General features: G+C 34.8%; 1 long non-coding RNA gene and 1 pseudogene across 4 annotated transcripts; both read left to right on the top strand.

The window, feature by feature from the left end:
- Positions 1 to 255: 255 nt before the first annotated feature.
- LOC121204575 (uncharacterized) lies at positions 256 to 8,078 on the top strand (annotated as a pseudogene).
- A 2,740-nt stretch (positions 8,079 to 10,818) lies between these two features.
- On the top strand, positions 10,819 to 16,952 carry LOC121204823 (uncharacterized). 4 transcript variants are annotated; one of them, XR_005900003.1, is made up of 5 exons: positions 10,819 to 11,307; positions 11,595 to 11,738; positions 12,419 to 12,484; positions 13,960 to 14,070; positions 15,146 to 16,952. It is a non-coding gene; the product is annotated as an uncharacterized lncRNA (long non-coding RNA). The 4 variants fall into 4 exon arrangements; XR_005900001.1 differs by lacking the exons at positions 10,819 to 11,307; positions 11,595 to 11,738; positions 12,419 to 12,484 and adding an exon at positions 12,491 to 13,798 and having other exon boundaries at positions 13,960 to 14,028; XR_005900000.1 differs by lacking the exons at positions 10,819 to 11,307; positions 11,595 to 11,738; positions 12,419 to 12,484 and adding an exon at positions 12,491 to 13,798 and having other exon boundaries at positions 13,960 to 14,049.
- The last annotated feature ends 1,154 nt before the right edge of the window (positions 16,953 to 18,106 follow it).

The raw sequence follows: 18,106 nt of genomic DNA, 5'->3' as shown, positions 1-18,106 counted from the left end.
TGTGAGTAGTGCATGTTGTATCTTATCATGATTTACTGAATTATTGTGGTTTTGAACTTGTAACATTGTGTTTCTCATTCTGCCTTGTTTGGTTGCTCATAAAACTGAGGGAAAATGGGTATTGCAAGGTATTAGTCATGGAAATGATGCATAAATTGGAATTGCCAGTAGATCTTTTTCTTTCGATAAGAATTCAATGTATCCATGTGAGAAATACTGAAATGTCATTGAGATATCTTAGAGCTCAATGTATTGATGGTGGTTATAGATGATTCAAAGGTTGTAATGCGTTAAAAGGATATTCCAAGGGTATTGTGGTAGACTTGTGGTAGAATATTTTTTGCATTTTTTAGTAAGCCGATTGCATTGCTTTTAGCTAGATTTGGTCTGCATGAAGTTTTATGTCGGGTTTCAAAGCATTTTTCCACATCAGGTAAATTGATTCTCAGGGGCGCATTGTACACCAGATTGAGTTGTATGGTAGAAGCTTAAATGCCTTCCAGCTTCAGATAACTAGCTTGTATGATCAAAATGTTTTCATTATCTATATGGTGTTAGAGCCAGAGAACCTTTAGACAAACTGTCTTGATGCTGAATCTGGTTAATTCGCTTCACACTACTATATCTACAATGTTCTCTCATGCAGCTTCTTCCAATGAAGTCCGTGAAGCCTTGAAGGATGAACACCTTCAAAAACTAATCTCTGATATCGATAGCTCCCTAGATGCATTGAATGTCAGTGATGTTATTCCTACTAAATGGTGTTTTTACCTTTTGTTAGGAACTCGACAAATATATGGGACTGGATTTTTTTCGCATTTTCAGTGATAAGGTATCTTATCATCTTCAACCGGTTCTGTCTTATATTTCTACTTTAACAATATTCATATTTTCTTCTTCGCCTGTTGGGTTTCTGTATAATTACACTATTGTTGCCAATCAGAACTTGGTAATGTCCGAAGTTTAACTGTCTATTGTTTTCTGTATCATTAGATTTTATCTGTGGTCAATCAATGACCACATATCATAAGGCCTCTGAAGTTCTTTCTTCGAATACATCAATGCCAATATATTTATATCCAAGTTTTTCTGCTAGCTCAGATGAGAAACCAACCTGTTGTCTATGAGCCTGGTCAGTGCTCGATGTTTCTGTAAGTTTTGTTTTTGGTTAATCGTTATTCATATTTTTCTTGTGTTGTGTATCTTTTGTTAGTTTTCATCTTGACGAAAATGTCTGTAATGGCCTTCATGTCATTTTTTTTACAGTAGATCCCTACAATTTCCTTATCTCTTCCAACCCCCTGTTAAATTGTTTGTTTTTCCTATGAATGGTAGTATTATCATGAGCACTCAAGCTTTATGAGATATGGTCTTTCAAATATAAGTATAAATTTATTGTTCCAAATCTGGTGATGGGTTAAGAGTTTGAATCCTTCATGGAAGGTCTATTATTGTTATAATTAGTAGCACTAAAACCCCAAACCTCAATTTGCACTGATTTTTTAACAAAGAAAGACAAGAAAAAGACTATATATGATCATAAGAATGTAAATCATGTAAATATATAATTTCTGTTAAATAGTGTAATGGTTTAATTTTACTTTTCATTCTTATAAGCATAAGATTAAAAATATTAATTCAATAATTAATGTTAATATGTATTTGATTGGTTGGAAAGGTAAATAGATAAAATTGATGAACTATAAACCAAATCTATCACTAAATTTATTATATCAAATTATAATTTTTTTAAAGGGTAAAAAATTAAGAGGGGGACTAAATATAAATTTACCCTATTTTAAAAATGTATGGTATTTAAGGAAGTTTAAAAAATTCAAGAGGGGAAAAATAGAAAATATTCATTTTATGGAATAGAATGCAAAAAATTGGGGAAGAATTTGAAAGTTTAGGAGGCCCAAACATGTAAGTATTCCAATTTTGAATGGGATACCACAAGCTAGGGAGCTTCAAAATTTTAGGGGCTAGTCTCCTGTGAACCCCCTGGTTCAATGATTTTCGGGTGTAGGCTGTACCGGATTGTAATTTCAGGTATGATTTTCACTTTTACTTTTTCTTTTAACATCTTTTTTCGTTTCAAGTCTATGCTTATCTTCTTTTATTAATGTGGGTATAGTGGTTTTCATCTTTCGAACAAGTTTTCATCTCTGTTTTAGTTTTCAGATTTATGCTTATATTCGTCTTTTTAAATCTTGTGATGTTGTCATTTTTTTGATAGTTTATCGCCTGTTATGTGTTTTTTTTTTTTTTTTTTCGGTTGTTTGTTTCCCTCTGTAATCTGTATTGAGGGACATTTTCTTGCAAATCTTATTTATGAGATTTTGTAGTGAAGATATGTTTCTAGCAACTATATAAGTATCTACCCTAAAACCCTTATGAAACACTGCTTATATTCGTCTTTTTAGATCTTGTGATGTCATCATTTTTTTGATACTTTATCGCCTGTTATGTGTTCTATTTTTATTTTTTTCGATTGGTTGTTTCCCTCTGTATTGAGGGACATTTTTTTGCAAATCTTTGAGTCCTATTTATGAGATTTTATAGCGAAGATATGTTTCTAACAACTATATAAGTGTCTAACCTAAAACCCTAACTGATTAGCAGAAAATAAATGGAGACATTTTCATGTTTCTTTCCCTTTTATTGTTTCCTCATTTTCCCTATTTCAACAAGTAAAAACACTACATTTGTTGAGGGAATAAGAAAACACTAATTAAATCATACGGAGTTTTTAAATATTTTCAGAGAATTTCACATTAAATATTTTCACAACAACGTTTTAATAAGTACTGGGTTAATTGCCTTCAAAAAAAAAGTACAGGGTTAAATTTCGTTCTTATTCTGCTCTAAGGATATCCCCGTCAGATCCTGTTTCGGGATAAGCTATTCCAAGAATATCCCCATTAAATCCCGTTCAGGTTCAGTCCTTTTAGTGCCCGGTTCAGTTGTTTTTTGTACCCGGTTTAGATTTTTTTACATGGGCTACCTGTCTTACTTATTCCAGCCAGCGATATCCCATTCCAGGGATATCCCGGCTCAGCGATATTCTACTTATGGATGCCCCGGTTTCATATATCCCATTCCAGGGATATCCGGGTGTGGGGCTTGGGGCTTGGGTTTAGGGTTGGGCTGGTGTTTTTGGGCTTTTGTTTCAGTGTTTGGGGCTGTGGATTTAATAAATCCAACAAGCCAACTCTAGGCCATTCATGATTTAAATCCAACAAGCCAAATGGACCGTCTGGATGTGGGGAAAGAAAATAAGGAAGCCATCCACTAAGAAATGAAGCTTCACTGTCCTTTGATTTTCTTCAACCTGATTTTGGTGTTCCCATCAACTATCTCAAAGATTAATTAAAGGGGTAAAATGCAATGTTACCCTGCTCTTGTTTAATCGGTTTCCTCAAATTAATTGTCTTAAATTTGACGAATTAACTTCCACTACATCCAAATTCAAGTCCATTTGCTGTGCTGTGAGTGAATAGGAGAGAGATGAGAAGGGGGAAAATTGCCCCAGGTGGCAATGAAGCGAGAAAAAGGAGCGAAAAAGGAGACTCGAAATCCCTCAATGCCTATTTCAAGCAGAAGAAGTCACGAACAGAAGACTTCAAATGCCGGGATCTTGAAGTTGAAAATCAGGAACAAATAAGAGAACCTGGAAATGAAAATAAGGGCAAGCCGGGAAAAGGTTCTTCGCTTGCTATCTGCTAACCTCTCTCAGCCCTCGTCATAAAGGCCACACCTATATCGGGTCTGATTCTACTGTTCTCTTCCTATATTAAAATTTTGGCTCATCCTCACCGTGTTTCTTTCTTATCTCAACATTATGGATGCTAATGCTTCTTTTTTTTACTGTCCAAGGTTTATATTTTCCTTTTTGGCAAGATATGTTTTCAAACTTTACTTCTTAAGGTTCAGCTTTATGATTCTGTACTTCTCACTCGAGTGTTTTGAATGGTACATGACATGTTCCAAGGCTTTTATTAGATTCTTATTTGCACCCTTTGAGGTTTATCTGAGTAAATTCAATTTTAACTCGATGTTTACTTGGTTATGGTCTTTAAATTCAAATTTCGCTTTTTCCCCTTCAAATTTTCTGTGTAGTTTATTTTCTGGTTCATGTTTGATTCGTTACCACTACCATGAAAAAATTGATGCTACTATCTATGTGGCTTAATAAGTCATTTAAATAATATCAGCTAGCAGTTGTTTTCCTTTGATATGAGGTTCTCTAGTAAAAAATTCAAGCTGACCAAACAGTTTGCAGTTTGAACTATTTATCTGACGGTAGTGTTGCCCAATTGCAGATTTACTGTGAACCCACTGCGTCGAATAAGACAGCACAATGGGGAAATAGGGAGGGGTGCTTGGAGGACAAAGAGCCGATGCCCGTGGGAAATGGTTGTGTGCATATATGGTTTTCCAACCAATGTATCTGCTCTTCAGGTCATATATATAATATATATTTATATTTTATATATAGTCTATAACATGGTTGTATTCGAATCTGTTGCATCACCTTTTGGGCTTAGTAGAAAACTGGCAGGTTATGCTTGAAATGCCATGTATATGTCTATGAATTGGACCTTCTCACAAGTCTCATAATTTAGCGCTTGTTGATTTTCTTGTATACATGCGCTCAGGATTCTAGCTTGCTTGTTGTAGAAAGGAATTTTGTTGGGCTCAACAGCTATATTCTACCTTGAGTTTTCATGCATTTGTATCATCTTTTTTATTCTTATGGTATTTGGTTAACTTATTCCAGCGACTGCAGATGAATATCTTCTCACTCTAGATGAGATTTGGCTATGGCAGGAAACCTTTAGTTTAGGGGATTTTTTGGGTTCTTATCTACTTTATTGTGAAATTTAATTGTCTTATTTTGTCCATGCTTAGTTGATGAAATATATAAACGTGTATGTTAAATTGAGCCATAAGGCAACAAGAGATAGAGAATGCCGGATTTTTTTTAAATGCAGAAAAGGCAGCTTTTTGACACTCGAAGAGACATTCTTGATTGGTGAAGAATGCTTCGAAAATTTAAAATTTTCTGAGCTAATTGATTTTATTATATGTAATACTTCCAATAACTGTTCTGACTCATGGCTTATTTCTAATATATAAATGTTTTCTGATGGGTTGATGCCTGCAGTTTGAGTGGGCCTGGCAGCATCCTCAAGAATCAGCGGCTGTGAGGCAAGCAGCTGCAACATTTAAATCCTTCTCTGGTGTCACCAATAAGATAAAACTTGCATATATGATGCTCGCCCTCCCTGCCTGGCAGAGGTATATACTTGCCTTTTATCCCTGATAAATCCTGTTTTGTTTAGGTCAATAGTTGGTTAACCAATGTGTTATATTGTTGTTTGATCAGCTTGAACATCACGGTAAACTACTTCTCAACCAAATACACAAATCATTCTGCTAGTTGCCCAAGCTTGCCGGAGCAGATGAGAGTTTAAGTTTCACCAATGGATGAGCTCCCCTGCTATAGTGAACCAAATGAGTTTGAATACAAAGATGATTGTGATAACTTGGATGAATATGACGAAGCCAGTGATACATGTGAAACTGTTCCAGAAACATATCCAAATGAAGTGGTTATTGTTTCAGCAGATAATTTGCATAGCATCATTCATGAGGCTTGTCATGAACAATCTGAACACATTGAAGAATATGGGACAAGAAAACCAGGGAAGTCATCCAATCTTGGAGTAGGTAATGTAGAGTCACTAGTTTTCTTTCATCCCCCTCCTAGCAAGGCAACCTCAATTGCTACTGGCCTCACCATGGTAAATGCTGCTGAATGTGCAGATATGAGCATTGCTGGGAAGGAGTCTTTGAGGGGCATGCGGTTTAAATATGATGTGGAAGCTGATGAAGATCTACAACCATTGGTAAAAGAGAAGCCATCAACTATTGACGAGGATTGGAAAAGCTAGGGGACACTTGCACTTTTGGAGTATATCACTGGCAGCCATTTGATGTCATTTGTTCACCAGTACGAGCATCTTCCTCAGTTGTTACTGGCCTTTCTAGTGAAGAGACAGCTGAAGGAACCAATATAAGCATTATTGAGAAGGAATGTTGGATTCAGAAGCAATTTTCAGCTTTTGTAGCGGCCAGTGGAGATCAACAGTCATGGAGAAAAGGGAAACAATTGACCACTGAAGTTGCAGTTTTGAAAGATCATGTCCCTAGTTTTGATGTCACTCGTGAACCTGAGGTTATAGATTTATTAACCCCATCTCCCAGCTATAGTGTCAGGCCATGCACCAAAAAAATAAGAATTTCCAAGTTTTCTCCCGAGATCATAGATCTCACTTGAGCTTTGTCCGAGCATAGAATGTTCGGTATGAATTAACAGGAGGATTAAGTGGGCCACAAGAGTAATTGTCTTATTCCTTAAATCAACTGGAAGGTCTGGGTAGTGAATTTCATTCATTTCTACTGTGATAATGACCCGGTCTGCTTTAATGCTAATTGATCAGACTAGAAGTAATTGTTTTCATCAAATACTACAATCCTGCCTAGCTGATGATGAGGAAATTACTTCATCTTATATTGTCTTACCTCCGATCGGGCCAGCTTCTTTCCCATCATTCGAAATTTAAATCCTCAAATATATCTATTCAATTCATAGCTCCCTCATTTCTTCGCCAATTCTCTCTCACTCTTTCTTTCTTTTCAATTTTTTCCTGTCATTCTTTTTTAGCTTCAGGTAACCACAGGCCAAAAAAAAAAAGTCTACAGTAGGAAGGGAGTTTTTGTGAGAGAGAAACACGCTCAAATATATCTTTTCTCTGGCGTTTCTAGTTTTTGTGATTTTTTAAATCCGCTACTTCATCTGAGATATAAATGAACACATAATATTTTTCTTGGTAAAACCTTTGTTTCTATTGTAGAAATCTCCTGTTTCCCAATTTCTCAATGATCTCTCTCCTATAATGCCATCCAGAGCGAGAACGTCACTGTGTAACAAAAGGCTTTCTGAGTCCAGTTTTACATTGATTTCCTCTACGTCAAATGGTCGCAACCAAGATGATTCTCTGATCAAACATGGTGAATACTGGCCTCAACATGATGAACTACATGGTGCTTGTTTCAATGCCTCGGAAGTGACCACTGGAAAAACTAATGATAACACGAATGGTGGCATGGTTGAGATTTCCGATGATGATAGGTTGGATAAGATGTTGGAATTTTCATCTAAGAACATCTGGGAACATGTTGAATCTGATGAATTTATGGAACATATGCGTCAACGTTTGGATTCTTAGCCCTCTTCCCTTGGTGGAAATCAGGCCGCGTTAATTCAGCTCCCATCTCATATTCTACCATTAAACCATGATCCCTTGATCTCACCAGCTGGGAGAGTTGGTGATCATGTTGATAATGATCACCATGGAGTTTGACCATTAAACCCTGATCCCTTGATCTCATCAGCTAGGAGAGTTGGTGATCATGTTGATAGCGATCACCATGGACTTTGTGTACCAGAAAATATGGAGGATTCTCAGAAAGTGTCATGTTTTCACCAGCTCATAATCCCTTATGAACAATTTGCTGACGAGGTTGACCAACTATCCAAATCCCAAGATAACTCAAAAGGGGAGAGGCAAGTTTCACATTGCTTTCTTAGCTGTGGGATTTATTGAATTCAGGAATAAACATTCCCAGATGAGACTGAAGCCTGGAAACACTGCAACTGTAGAAGATCCAGATGTTTGAAACTGTAAGTTCACATGCAAGACAGAACATTTCACTTGAGTAATATGTTTCTCGGACTTGGTTTAATCATAGACCCGAGATCGGTATGTTTCATTTTCTTTTAAGTTTTCTTCATGTATTTAGAAGATGTTTGGAACATCATACTCCGAATGCTCAGAGGATGCTCAAAAAAAGTGAAGATGTTTGGAACATCTGTTGGGTTTTGTTGTTTGTGACTGGCAGTTATTGTGAGTGCTTTGCAGCAGGGATTTACTGCAAGGATTGTTGTGCATGTGATAACTGTTTGAACAAGCCAGATTATGAGGATATTGTTCTTGATATTCGACATCAAATTGAATTGCGTAACCGTCTCGCATTTGCTCCACGTATTGTTAACCCACCTAATGATTCCCCTAATTTTACTGTAATTATAACTTCTATGATCTTACACTTTTTTCCCTTTAAATTTGTGTAATTTGATAAGTGTTTGACATGATGAACACTCCATCAGCCAGGCACAAAAGCGGATGCAAATGCAGGAGGTCAAAATGCCTAAAATAGTATTGCGAGTGCTATCGAGTATGTTTTAACTTTTTAGCTCCATGTTACTTATGTTGCTCCCAATTTCCTTTTTTTATTTTTAAGAACTTGTATTCAAGATCCACGTGTAATATACACCTGGACATAGATATGTTATATGGCCCTCCAAGTATATTAAAAAAACTCTAAATTATTAAACAAATCAGTGTTAGACATAGACTGACAACACTCAAGTTTGTGTTTAATAGATGGTTGTCATCTTATTTCCTTTTCGGATGAAAAGTCAACTTGTTAAGATGATATAGTGTATGAACTTAATTACCTCTAATCAATCCGACTGCACAAACATTCTTCATTTATTTTTAGGTTAAGGATGCCACTATGAGGATTGTGACAATTCTTTCGGCAAGAAGTCAGGTAATTTCTAAACTTGAAAATGATTTAACATATCTATAAGGCCGTCTACATTTGCACAAGCAGCCAAACTTAAGAGGGGACTCCTGCCAAGGAGAAGGAACTAATAAATTGAGCCCACTTTCCTTTTAAAGCCATTGGTTAATGACTTCGGTTTTTATTGCATGAATTTGATTCTTTGAACAATCTTCTTGTGGTGTTTTGGGTTTAATTCAAAATTTCCCGAATCATTAATGGTTGATGTGGAAATTTGATTAGGACAATGTGAAAAAGTCATGCTGTAATTTTCTGAACTGTCAAGATATAGGTATGTTAGGGGAAGCCTACTCTCTGTTTACTGGTAAGTTTAATCTTGAGTGTTTAATGAGGTTGATATCCTTTAATCTACAGTTTTTATATATTTAAGGTCAGGGAATAGCTGTTTCCAATTACTCGAACACTTGTCTGTTTTCATTTAATCTACAGTTAATATATATTTAAGGCCACTTTCCTTATACAATTGCTGTTTGATTTTCTTTGTTCAAGGAAAAATGCAGTTTGTATGGCATTGTTGTGTGCTTTCTAATAGCATCGAAAGTAAGAGACTTTGGGCTCAATTAACATCAATTTTAACTAGAAGAACATGGTCATATTTAGAGTGAAAAGTGTTGCATTTTATCTGGTGCTAAGGTGGTGCAGATTAATCCGTCCATGGATCAATGCATATTTGGTTTTCTTTTCACACTGCTAGGTGATTTCACTCATCAGTAAGGATTGGGGTAGATTTTCTTTAAAATAGTTGAGTGGAGCTCATCGATGAACTTAGTTGGAATTGTTTGTGTGCTGATACTTATATGATTTGGAAATGGATTTTGATTGAAATATTCAGGTAATATCTAAATGCATGGCATGGCTGGAATTAGAGATGCAATTTAATTGAAAAGGTTGTTTTATATTACAAAGTAGTTACGAGTGGTTATTGTGTTGCATTAGAAGATGTTAACTAAGTGTTGTTTTCTTTCTCATGAAGAACACAGTATTTCAGTGGGTTTTTCTTAGGATTTTTGGTTTTCAGCTTTAGAAATCACTGTTTAGTTCCGTCTTTTAGATCTATAGATGTCGGTCTTGTTCTTCTTTTTATTTGTTTATCTTCTGCTATATGTGCTTTATTTTTGGATTGTTTGTTTCCCTCTGTTTAATATTATAGCTTTTGTGTTATTTTCTATTTCTTTTAAATCTTTGCTTAGCAGAATACTAATTGCCTAAACAAAAAGCATCAGTATGTAAATTGTTTACTGCATCTGTGTTGGCTTGATTTTAGTTCTAGGAACCCGGTGGGAGTTTTGATGCATGTAGAGTTTATTTGGTAGTTTTTCTGGATGGTAATAACATGTCTTTTTAATTCGTTGTGAGTTGTGACATTCTGTTTCTTAGTTTTCTTATAAAGTCTGTACTTTAGTTTCAAAAAAATATTAATAATCTAATTGGGATGTTTGTTGATATTAATAAGAATTGGAGAATTTAACCCTCAACATTTATGCACTATGACAACATTGAAAAAGGAAAATCAATATGTGAATTGATTGTCTGGGTTTATTCTTTTCCTTTGATTAACATAGCCTTGGGAGTTCAAATTAGTCTATAAGATGCACTAATATTTGGACAACCAATTTCTATAATTTAATGGTACGTGGCTTGCAAACTATGTTCAATGCTGCTCTACAATTTGCTACACTTTGATCATGATGACTTTCTTTTCCTTTCAACTTTGCCTGTAACATTCTTGGTATTATTTGTTGATGGTTAACTTAAAACATATTTCTTATTGTTTTTTCCTAATCATTCTCTTGTACAGTTCTCTATTGGTTATTTTCTATCAGAATTGGCAATGGTGTTTTGGCATTTCCCAGCTTTAGGAGGTCTGGAGTGTTTAAGTAGAGAATCATGCCTGATGTTATTTATACTACTGCTCTGAATTGGTCCCAGTTCCCAGAAGCAATTTGATTTAAAGCATCTGCTTAACCAATAATTGTGTTTCTTCAAATAGGCTTTTGGTATTTTGCTGCTCTCTCCTTGAAATATTGGATCAACTGACATGTTCTTTTTGAAATTGGATGCTTAGGATTTGTTTGGTCTAGATGTTTTATAAAAAACTGTTGTTCAAGTAGATCTCTTTAGTGCTGTAAAAGATAAAATAAAAAATATTTAAAAAAAACCTAAACTTTATTAAACTGAGGGTTTTGTTGATACAATATAAGAATGTGGCAAGAAGGTTGGAGGCAGTTCACTCGATGGGCCGAGAGTTGTAAGTGGTAGTAGATAGATTGGTCCCCTCTTGTTATGAGGTTTGAGGGGAGTATTTAAGGGGAGCACTTATAAGCCATGTTTTATAAAAAACCAGTATCCCAATTGTTAAGTCAACCATCGGTAAATCGGCACATATGAATGACTCTAATTAAATAATTCCCTGTGAAACTCTACAATAATTAGTTTAATCGATCTGTCCTTGGGATATATAGTACTCTTCCTGTCCATAAATAACTGTTTTTAGTTAGTATCTTTCTTGCCTTGTGTATACATTCATGGATTCCTTTCTATCTCTTTTGCAGGTGCAAAATCTATAATAAATAGAAGTTGAAACCGCTTATGGTATTGGAATTTTTGAAAACATTGTCTCATTTCGTCTCAGTCATCTCCATTTTTTTAATTTAACAGATATTTTCTTTCGGTATCTGGTCTCCTGTCTTCCCGTCCATGGCTCTTTTATTGTTAATCCTGCGTCGCCCTTTTCATTCCTGTTTTAGTTTCAGATATATGCTTCTTTTTACTTCTATTTTCAGTGTGTTTTTGTCATGGTTTTTTGTTTTTACCTTTAGATAATAAAGTCATTAAGAAAAAAACCTAAGGTTTTAATTTTTTCTCAAACCCTTCTACAGTATTGTGTCCAATTCAAAACAATGAAGATAGCAGTGGAAGGGTGCATGCATGGAGATCTCGACAAGGTCTACGACACCATTAAATACATCGAAAACACTCGCAACATCAAAATCGACCTCCTCCTTTGTTGTGGTGATTTCCAGGTTCTTTCTCTTACACTCTCACTTTCTCCCTTCAATTTGTTGTTAGTATACGAAATTTATCACTTTCCAAATATAAAAAAAAGTGTGCCTAGGACTTGGCTTGTGCTTAATCAATTGAAAGGATGGCATAAAGAAATGCAAAACATGTGATAACCCAACATGTCAATCTTCTGTGTGCCAAACTCTTATGGGTTGCATCATCTTTTCCTCTATTTCTCTTCTTTCTTATCTTTCGATGGTAAAGTGATGCATTGGTGTGTTATACAGCTTTCTTATAGGGTTGAATTATTTACTTGCTCCATCTTTGTAACCTTAGGCTGCTAAAAAGATTCTCCAAATAACATGCTGCACCTAGGTGGACCTTAGAAAAGGTGCACCTTAGAAAACAAACTAGCTCTTCTATTAAGCTCCATGTAATTAGTTATTTGATTTGTTGAAGCTATTTGTTAATTTAGATGATTTGATTATGCACTTCCTCAATTTACATATACTCTTGATCATCTCTTTCAAAATGCCCTTTTTAATGCATTCAGATCTTGCATATGCAGGTTGATTTGTTTAGCCTCTGTTACTGAGATTGTCCATTTAAAATTATTTGATGATTAACTTCCCTTTACCTGTGGGAGCCATATTTTCAGCACTATTGAATTTAGTCTTTTGGTCTATGTCTGGATCTTTAGGCACTAGATTTGAAGCCAAACTATGGGCGTGCTTGGGCAAACATGGGTATCAGTTACGCCAACCAGGTTTGTTATATCTTGCACCGTTCTCTCATTGTCTTGACATTCATGAAAAGGGAACTCCAATTACTCTACCCTTCTAAATATTTTATTTTACCGATGAAAATAAAATAAAAATATTATAATATTGTTATGTTATAAAATAAAAACCCAAAGTTTCTCTCCGTTAAATCAAGATCCATTGTCATTAGCTTCTTTCTCTCTCTCGAAAAAGGAAAAGAAAAGGTTTGAATTCATGAATCAGCGGTAGCTTCTTCCGAATGAGTGAGTCGAGGTAGTGCTAGTCTTTCTTTTAAGGTATAAATTTTGATTCTTTAGAAAAATCTTGTTTTTTCTTCATCTCTTTTTATTTTGTTTGGTTTCTGATCGCGAAAAATCGAGGGAAATTTGTATCAAACTTGACATTAGCCCTTGTTCTTTTTAAATAATTCCTGATTCACCTGTGAGTTGGCAAATTCTGTTCATTCTGAATTTTCCCGGAAGCCAAACAGGAGAATTAAATGTTTTTAATTTCGAAAATTTTATTCTCTCACGGAAATATTGAAAAAATACATGTTTTTCAGTTGATCCTTTTATTCTCTCCAATTTCCCCTTAATTTTTTTCTAACGTCTTTTTTCCTTTACTGGCTGTTAATTTTCTTTCTTATTCTGTTCCGCCTTTATCTCTGTCATATTCCGACTCGGAATAAGCTATTCTCCGGATATCCGGCCTTTTCTTATCCCGGTTCTGAATTTTTGGCTTCCGGTTTATGGGTTTTAGTGGCCGGTTCAGCTATTTTTTCTTGTCTGGACCGTTCTACCTGTCATACTTATTCCGGCGGGGGATATCCCATTCCAGGGATATCCCGGTTCGTTGTTATCCCATGTTGGTATATCCCGGTCCTGGTTTATCCCATTCTAGGAATATCCCGATTCCCCACTTTTTTTTTCCTATGTCTCTTTACATTCTTTGTCTCTAATTTCTCAAAAAAAAAAAAAAAGTAATTTAAAGAAGTTATTAATTACCATAAATGTTACCGTTGTCACATGGGGATTTAGAAAATTAAGTTCTCTCTCTTCCATTCATAGATTCATCAATTCTTCATCGCTTCGAAATTTGAATCCTCAAATCTATCTCTTCTATCCATAGCACCCCATTTATTGGCCGACTCCCTCTCTCTCTCTCTGAGTCTTTTTGAATTTCTTCCTCATTTTTTTTCTAGTTTTGGGTCACGGAATGCCAAAAAAAAAACACAGAAAAACGCTACACTAGGTTTTCTCTGCCGTTTCTGGTTTTTGTGATTTTTTGAGATTCTCTGCTTCATTGGTGACTGATTTCAGGTATGAATCATGACTTCTACTTTGTCTTTGTCTTTGCCATTTCATTTTTGTTTTAGTTTCAGATCTATTCTTTATTACTTGTATTTTATTTGATTTTTTTGTTTTCTTCTTTATAAATCCTTTGTCTTTGCCTGATCATCTCGTCTTTTTTTTTTTTTCAGATATAGTTATTTATCACTCGAAGAAAAGCAAAAGGGAAAGTAGGAGGGTTTTGAGGATAGTGAAAAACGGTTGGTCCTGCTTCATCAGAGGTTCATTTCAGCTATGAATATGTACTTAAAATTTGTCTTTTTATTTCATCTCTGTTTTTAGTTTCTGATATGTACTTTTTACTAATATACACAAATTTATATTTATCACTGCCCTGCTTCAGACCTAAATTTGGAGATGCTAGAACATAACTTAAGCTCTTTGGTATATTTTACAAATATTTTTATAGAATTGTGATTAATTCCATATGGACCTGGATCAGAAGGTCATCAACAGTTTGTTATCGTACTAAGTCTTGGACTCTTCAGGAACTACTTAATTTGGAACTATCAAGTGAATCTTATCTTCTTTCATTTGATCATATTTTTGTAACTTTCTTTTTCATTTTAGTCTGTTGCTTACAATTATGTAGCAATTGGAAAGTTTCCTTGAGTTTGAATAATCTTTGATAGGCTTTTGTGTCAGTTTTGAGTTAGGGTTTTTAATTTTTTCTAGTCAATTTGGTTGGATTGGATTTGGTTGATCTCCAAATATGGATCAATGTTTTCTCATGTTAATTTGCTAAGAAATAGCCTTTAGTTTTGCGATAGGCTCGAGGTTTGACCCTTTCATTTCTCTGTAGCTTCTAGTCAGGCTGGCTTGGGCTTTTGGCATGTTGAGCAGTTAAATAGGTGACAATCAAAGATAATGTGTTGTCCTTTCTGTTAACACTAGCTGATATCTGATATTTGATCAACATTAAGTGAAACGTGATAACAAAATATCAAAAGTTTTAATTAGAGAATCATGAAAATCTTCAGCTATGATTATAGTTTTTGTTTGCAAAACTATAATCTGAGGTTGAAAGTTTTAGCTGTTTAACCTCTTAGTTTGATTTCTATTTGCTAATGTTAATTTATGTTATTGTTTTCTGTATGAATCATGCATTCACCTCGTCAGTTGCATGAGAGAATGACCTAGTTTTATTATTTATCTGTTTGGGGCCAGGTTCACACGAATATATTCTTGCTGTTTCTTTGGGTTAATATGTTAATTATTTTCTGCTAGCTTTAAGCTTATTTGACTCTGCTAGCTTTAAGTTTATTTGACTTTCATTTGCGCTAACATTATGTTTGTTTGCCTTTTTTTTGTTTGTAGGTCTTAGCTTTTAGGGACATATCTCCCCGGGCTCCTACGCACATTTTAATTATTCCAAAATCAAAGGATGGCCTAACTGTACAATTTTTTTTTTCTCCTCATGACTAACTGAGCAGTAAAGATTTATGCCCTCTATCATAGAGGAAACTACAATTATGGCTGGGTATTAATTTGGAAAAAAAGTATGGAGTATTGTTAAAAGAATGCTGCTCAAATTTTGTCAATTTCATTTGCCTTTTGCGTTTTGCTCACTCTTGATGGTGTATGAGGAAAAGTAAGAGAAGGAAAATAGGAGTGAAATTAAATGGAAATTGTATCGAGAAATTCTGGTGGTAAAGACTAAGAGAGTCTTAGTGGTTATAAGAAGGTGGGGAACTGAAAGTACATCAATGCTGAGGAAAACCTTAAAACTTGATATGCAAGTATTGATAGGTCTAGGCCATAAATCTATGAGATAAATTGAGCTTCTAAATATATCCATACAATGAAAAACCCTAATAAAAGCTTAAAGCAATATCCATTATTCATCCTTGTTGGAAGAAATTGTCTTTAGAGTTAAATTGCATATACCCCTCCTTCGTTGTGTCAAAATAGATGACCTTTCCCAATGAACAGAAAGTATGTCACCGAGTCTAGAATTAAAAACCTCATCACCAAGTTATTTCCATCCATCAACTTATTGCAATCACTAAAAAACTTGTAAGGTGTGTAATGAAACAAACATAAGGCTCAAAGATGTCCGATAAAAGAACTTAGTGTTAGAATTTGCAATTTGTGTATCCAAGGCTTGTTCATTTGTTTTCTATGTCATAATCATGTTTAAGGTGTCATGTATTTATTATAAGTTTTGACATTTTAAAATGATTGGTGCTATATTGATTTTGATATGTTTCTGTGCTTGTGTAATATTGTATTTTAGCTATTTTTCTTGTGTCGTGTACAATATTACCAGGTCTGTTTAGTAACAATTTTTTCTCTAAAGGTTTCTCTTTTTAGGACAGGACGTCGGCCATTCATATTAACCCAAGGTATCTCTCTCTACAATCTCATGTGAATTTTCTACAGTCTCTCTCTACAATTTCTGCTGTCGGCAAGTGTTATCCCAGCAGTAAGTGTCCTAAATTTCTTTTGCTGGACAAGTTATTCAGGCAACACAAATAAGACCGCTTGAAATGTCAAGCTGATAATCACCTGCATCTATGACCTCCATGCTCTGCTTTTTGCAACAGGAATTTAGCAATATTTTTGTATGTCTCTTGAAATTATCTTCAATCTTATTTTCACGCCTGAGTCACCCATTCATTTCTTTCAGTGGTATGTTTTCAGTGCTTTATTCGATATGTAGGTTTCTCTACCAATGCATCATGTGCAAATTTGAAAGGACATGCTAATGTGTTTTTACCAGGGAACTATATCTAACTCCTTGTGCTATTGCAGATGGATATAACTTCCAATTTGTTTTTATCTTTCCTTTTCTTTTTGCTACTATCTCGTGCTTTGAGTAGTCTTTACATGCATCTCACCTTTTAACCTGCTTTTCTTGCATAACACAATTAATGAGCTAAAACATACAGGAACAAGCTCAGTTAACATCTGTAGATCAAATGAGAGGGGGAAATATAAAATTCGATATGTAGGTTTCTCTACCAATGCATCATGTGCAAATTTGAAAGGACATGCTAATGTGTTTTTACCAGGGAACTATATCTAACTCCTTGTGCTATTGCAGATGGATATAACTTCCAATTTGTTTTTATCTTTCCTTTTCTTTTTGCTACTATCTCGTGCTTTGAGTAGTCTTTACATGCATCTCACCTTTTAACCTGCTTTTCTTGCATAACACAATTAATGAGCTAAAACATACAGGAACAAGCTCAGTTAACATCTGTAGATCAAATGAGAGGGGGAAATATAGAAAGTTTGGCTGCAATTCAGCAGACTAGGATGCTTGCACATACATTCTCTCAAAACAGTGATCCTAAGTTTCGGGTTTTAGTTTGGCTAAATACTTGCAATGTGTCAAGATAGCTCTTAATGATATAATCGTTATTATGCATGAGTTAATATAGGCACTTTTGTTCTGTATGTTTTGGGGCATGCAGAATTCATAATTTCTTCAATTTGTATCCAAGATGAGTCGCGGTGAACTTATCATTGATGATAATCAGGTCAAACCAGCATCAGAGAACTTGGCAACAGAATATCAGCAACAGTACAATGGAGGTGCTTCTTGGGCTGCTGAATTTGCTCATGATGAGGCAAGTAGAGATCTTGTGGATGCTAAAGAAGCTTATAGATTAATATGTCCTGATAATCAGTCATAAATTCCTTTTAGCAGTTTCCTCGTCCTTTTCTTCTGCCTTGCCTACGTAGACTAAAATGGAACTAACATCACTGACCTTAGGTAGTAATCTCATTCACCAACCCTAGGTGGTTGAAACTAGTTTTGATGATTTGAGAATGTCCCAAATGATAATGATGGTTTGGTTAGTGCAATTATCTATATATCTACTATAATTTAGCAAATAAAGTGTGAATGACTAATGATTCTGTATTATTACATCTTCAGTTGAACTTTTAAATCAACTAAACCTTTAAATCTTAAATGAGATTATCTATATTTGTTATTTATAAAATATGCTACTCACCGTTTTGGTGGTTCTTAGTATTTCTATGGGCCAAACCAATGGGTCATGGAGTTTGCTGCTAAAATGAGCAGTGAGAGCTTATTGATTATAATAAGTTAGAAGATAAACTGTCACTGATGATTCTTGTAATTGTATATCTCTGTTTGGTATTAAACCAGCTAAAAACATTGTAATTTGTATAAAACTTCTTATTATACAGAATCTGCTACTCTGGTTGGTGTTTCTTTGATTTTCTTCAACCTGATCAATGGGATGAGGAGTTTGCTACTGTATGAGAACAACTAGGGTGTTTTGATTTGTTTATTCAGGATAC

Source organism: Gossypium hirsutum, chromosome A08 (assembly GCF_007990345.1).
Source record: "Gossypium hirsutum isolate 1008001.06 chromosome A08, Gossypium_hirsutum_v2.1, whole genome shotgun sequence".
NCBI classification, from domain to species: Eukaryota; Viridiplantae; Streptophyta; class Magnoliopsida; order Malvales; family Malvaceae; genus Gossypium; species Gossypium hirsutum.
The sequence above is the reverse complement of the archived record's forward strand: the minus strand, read 5'-3'. Positions and strand labels throughout refer to the sequence as shown.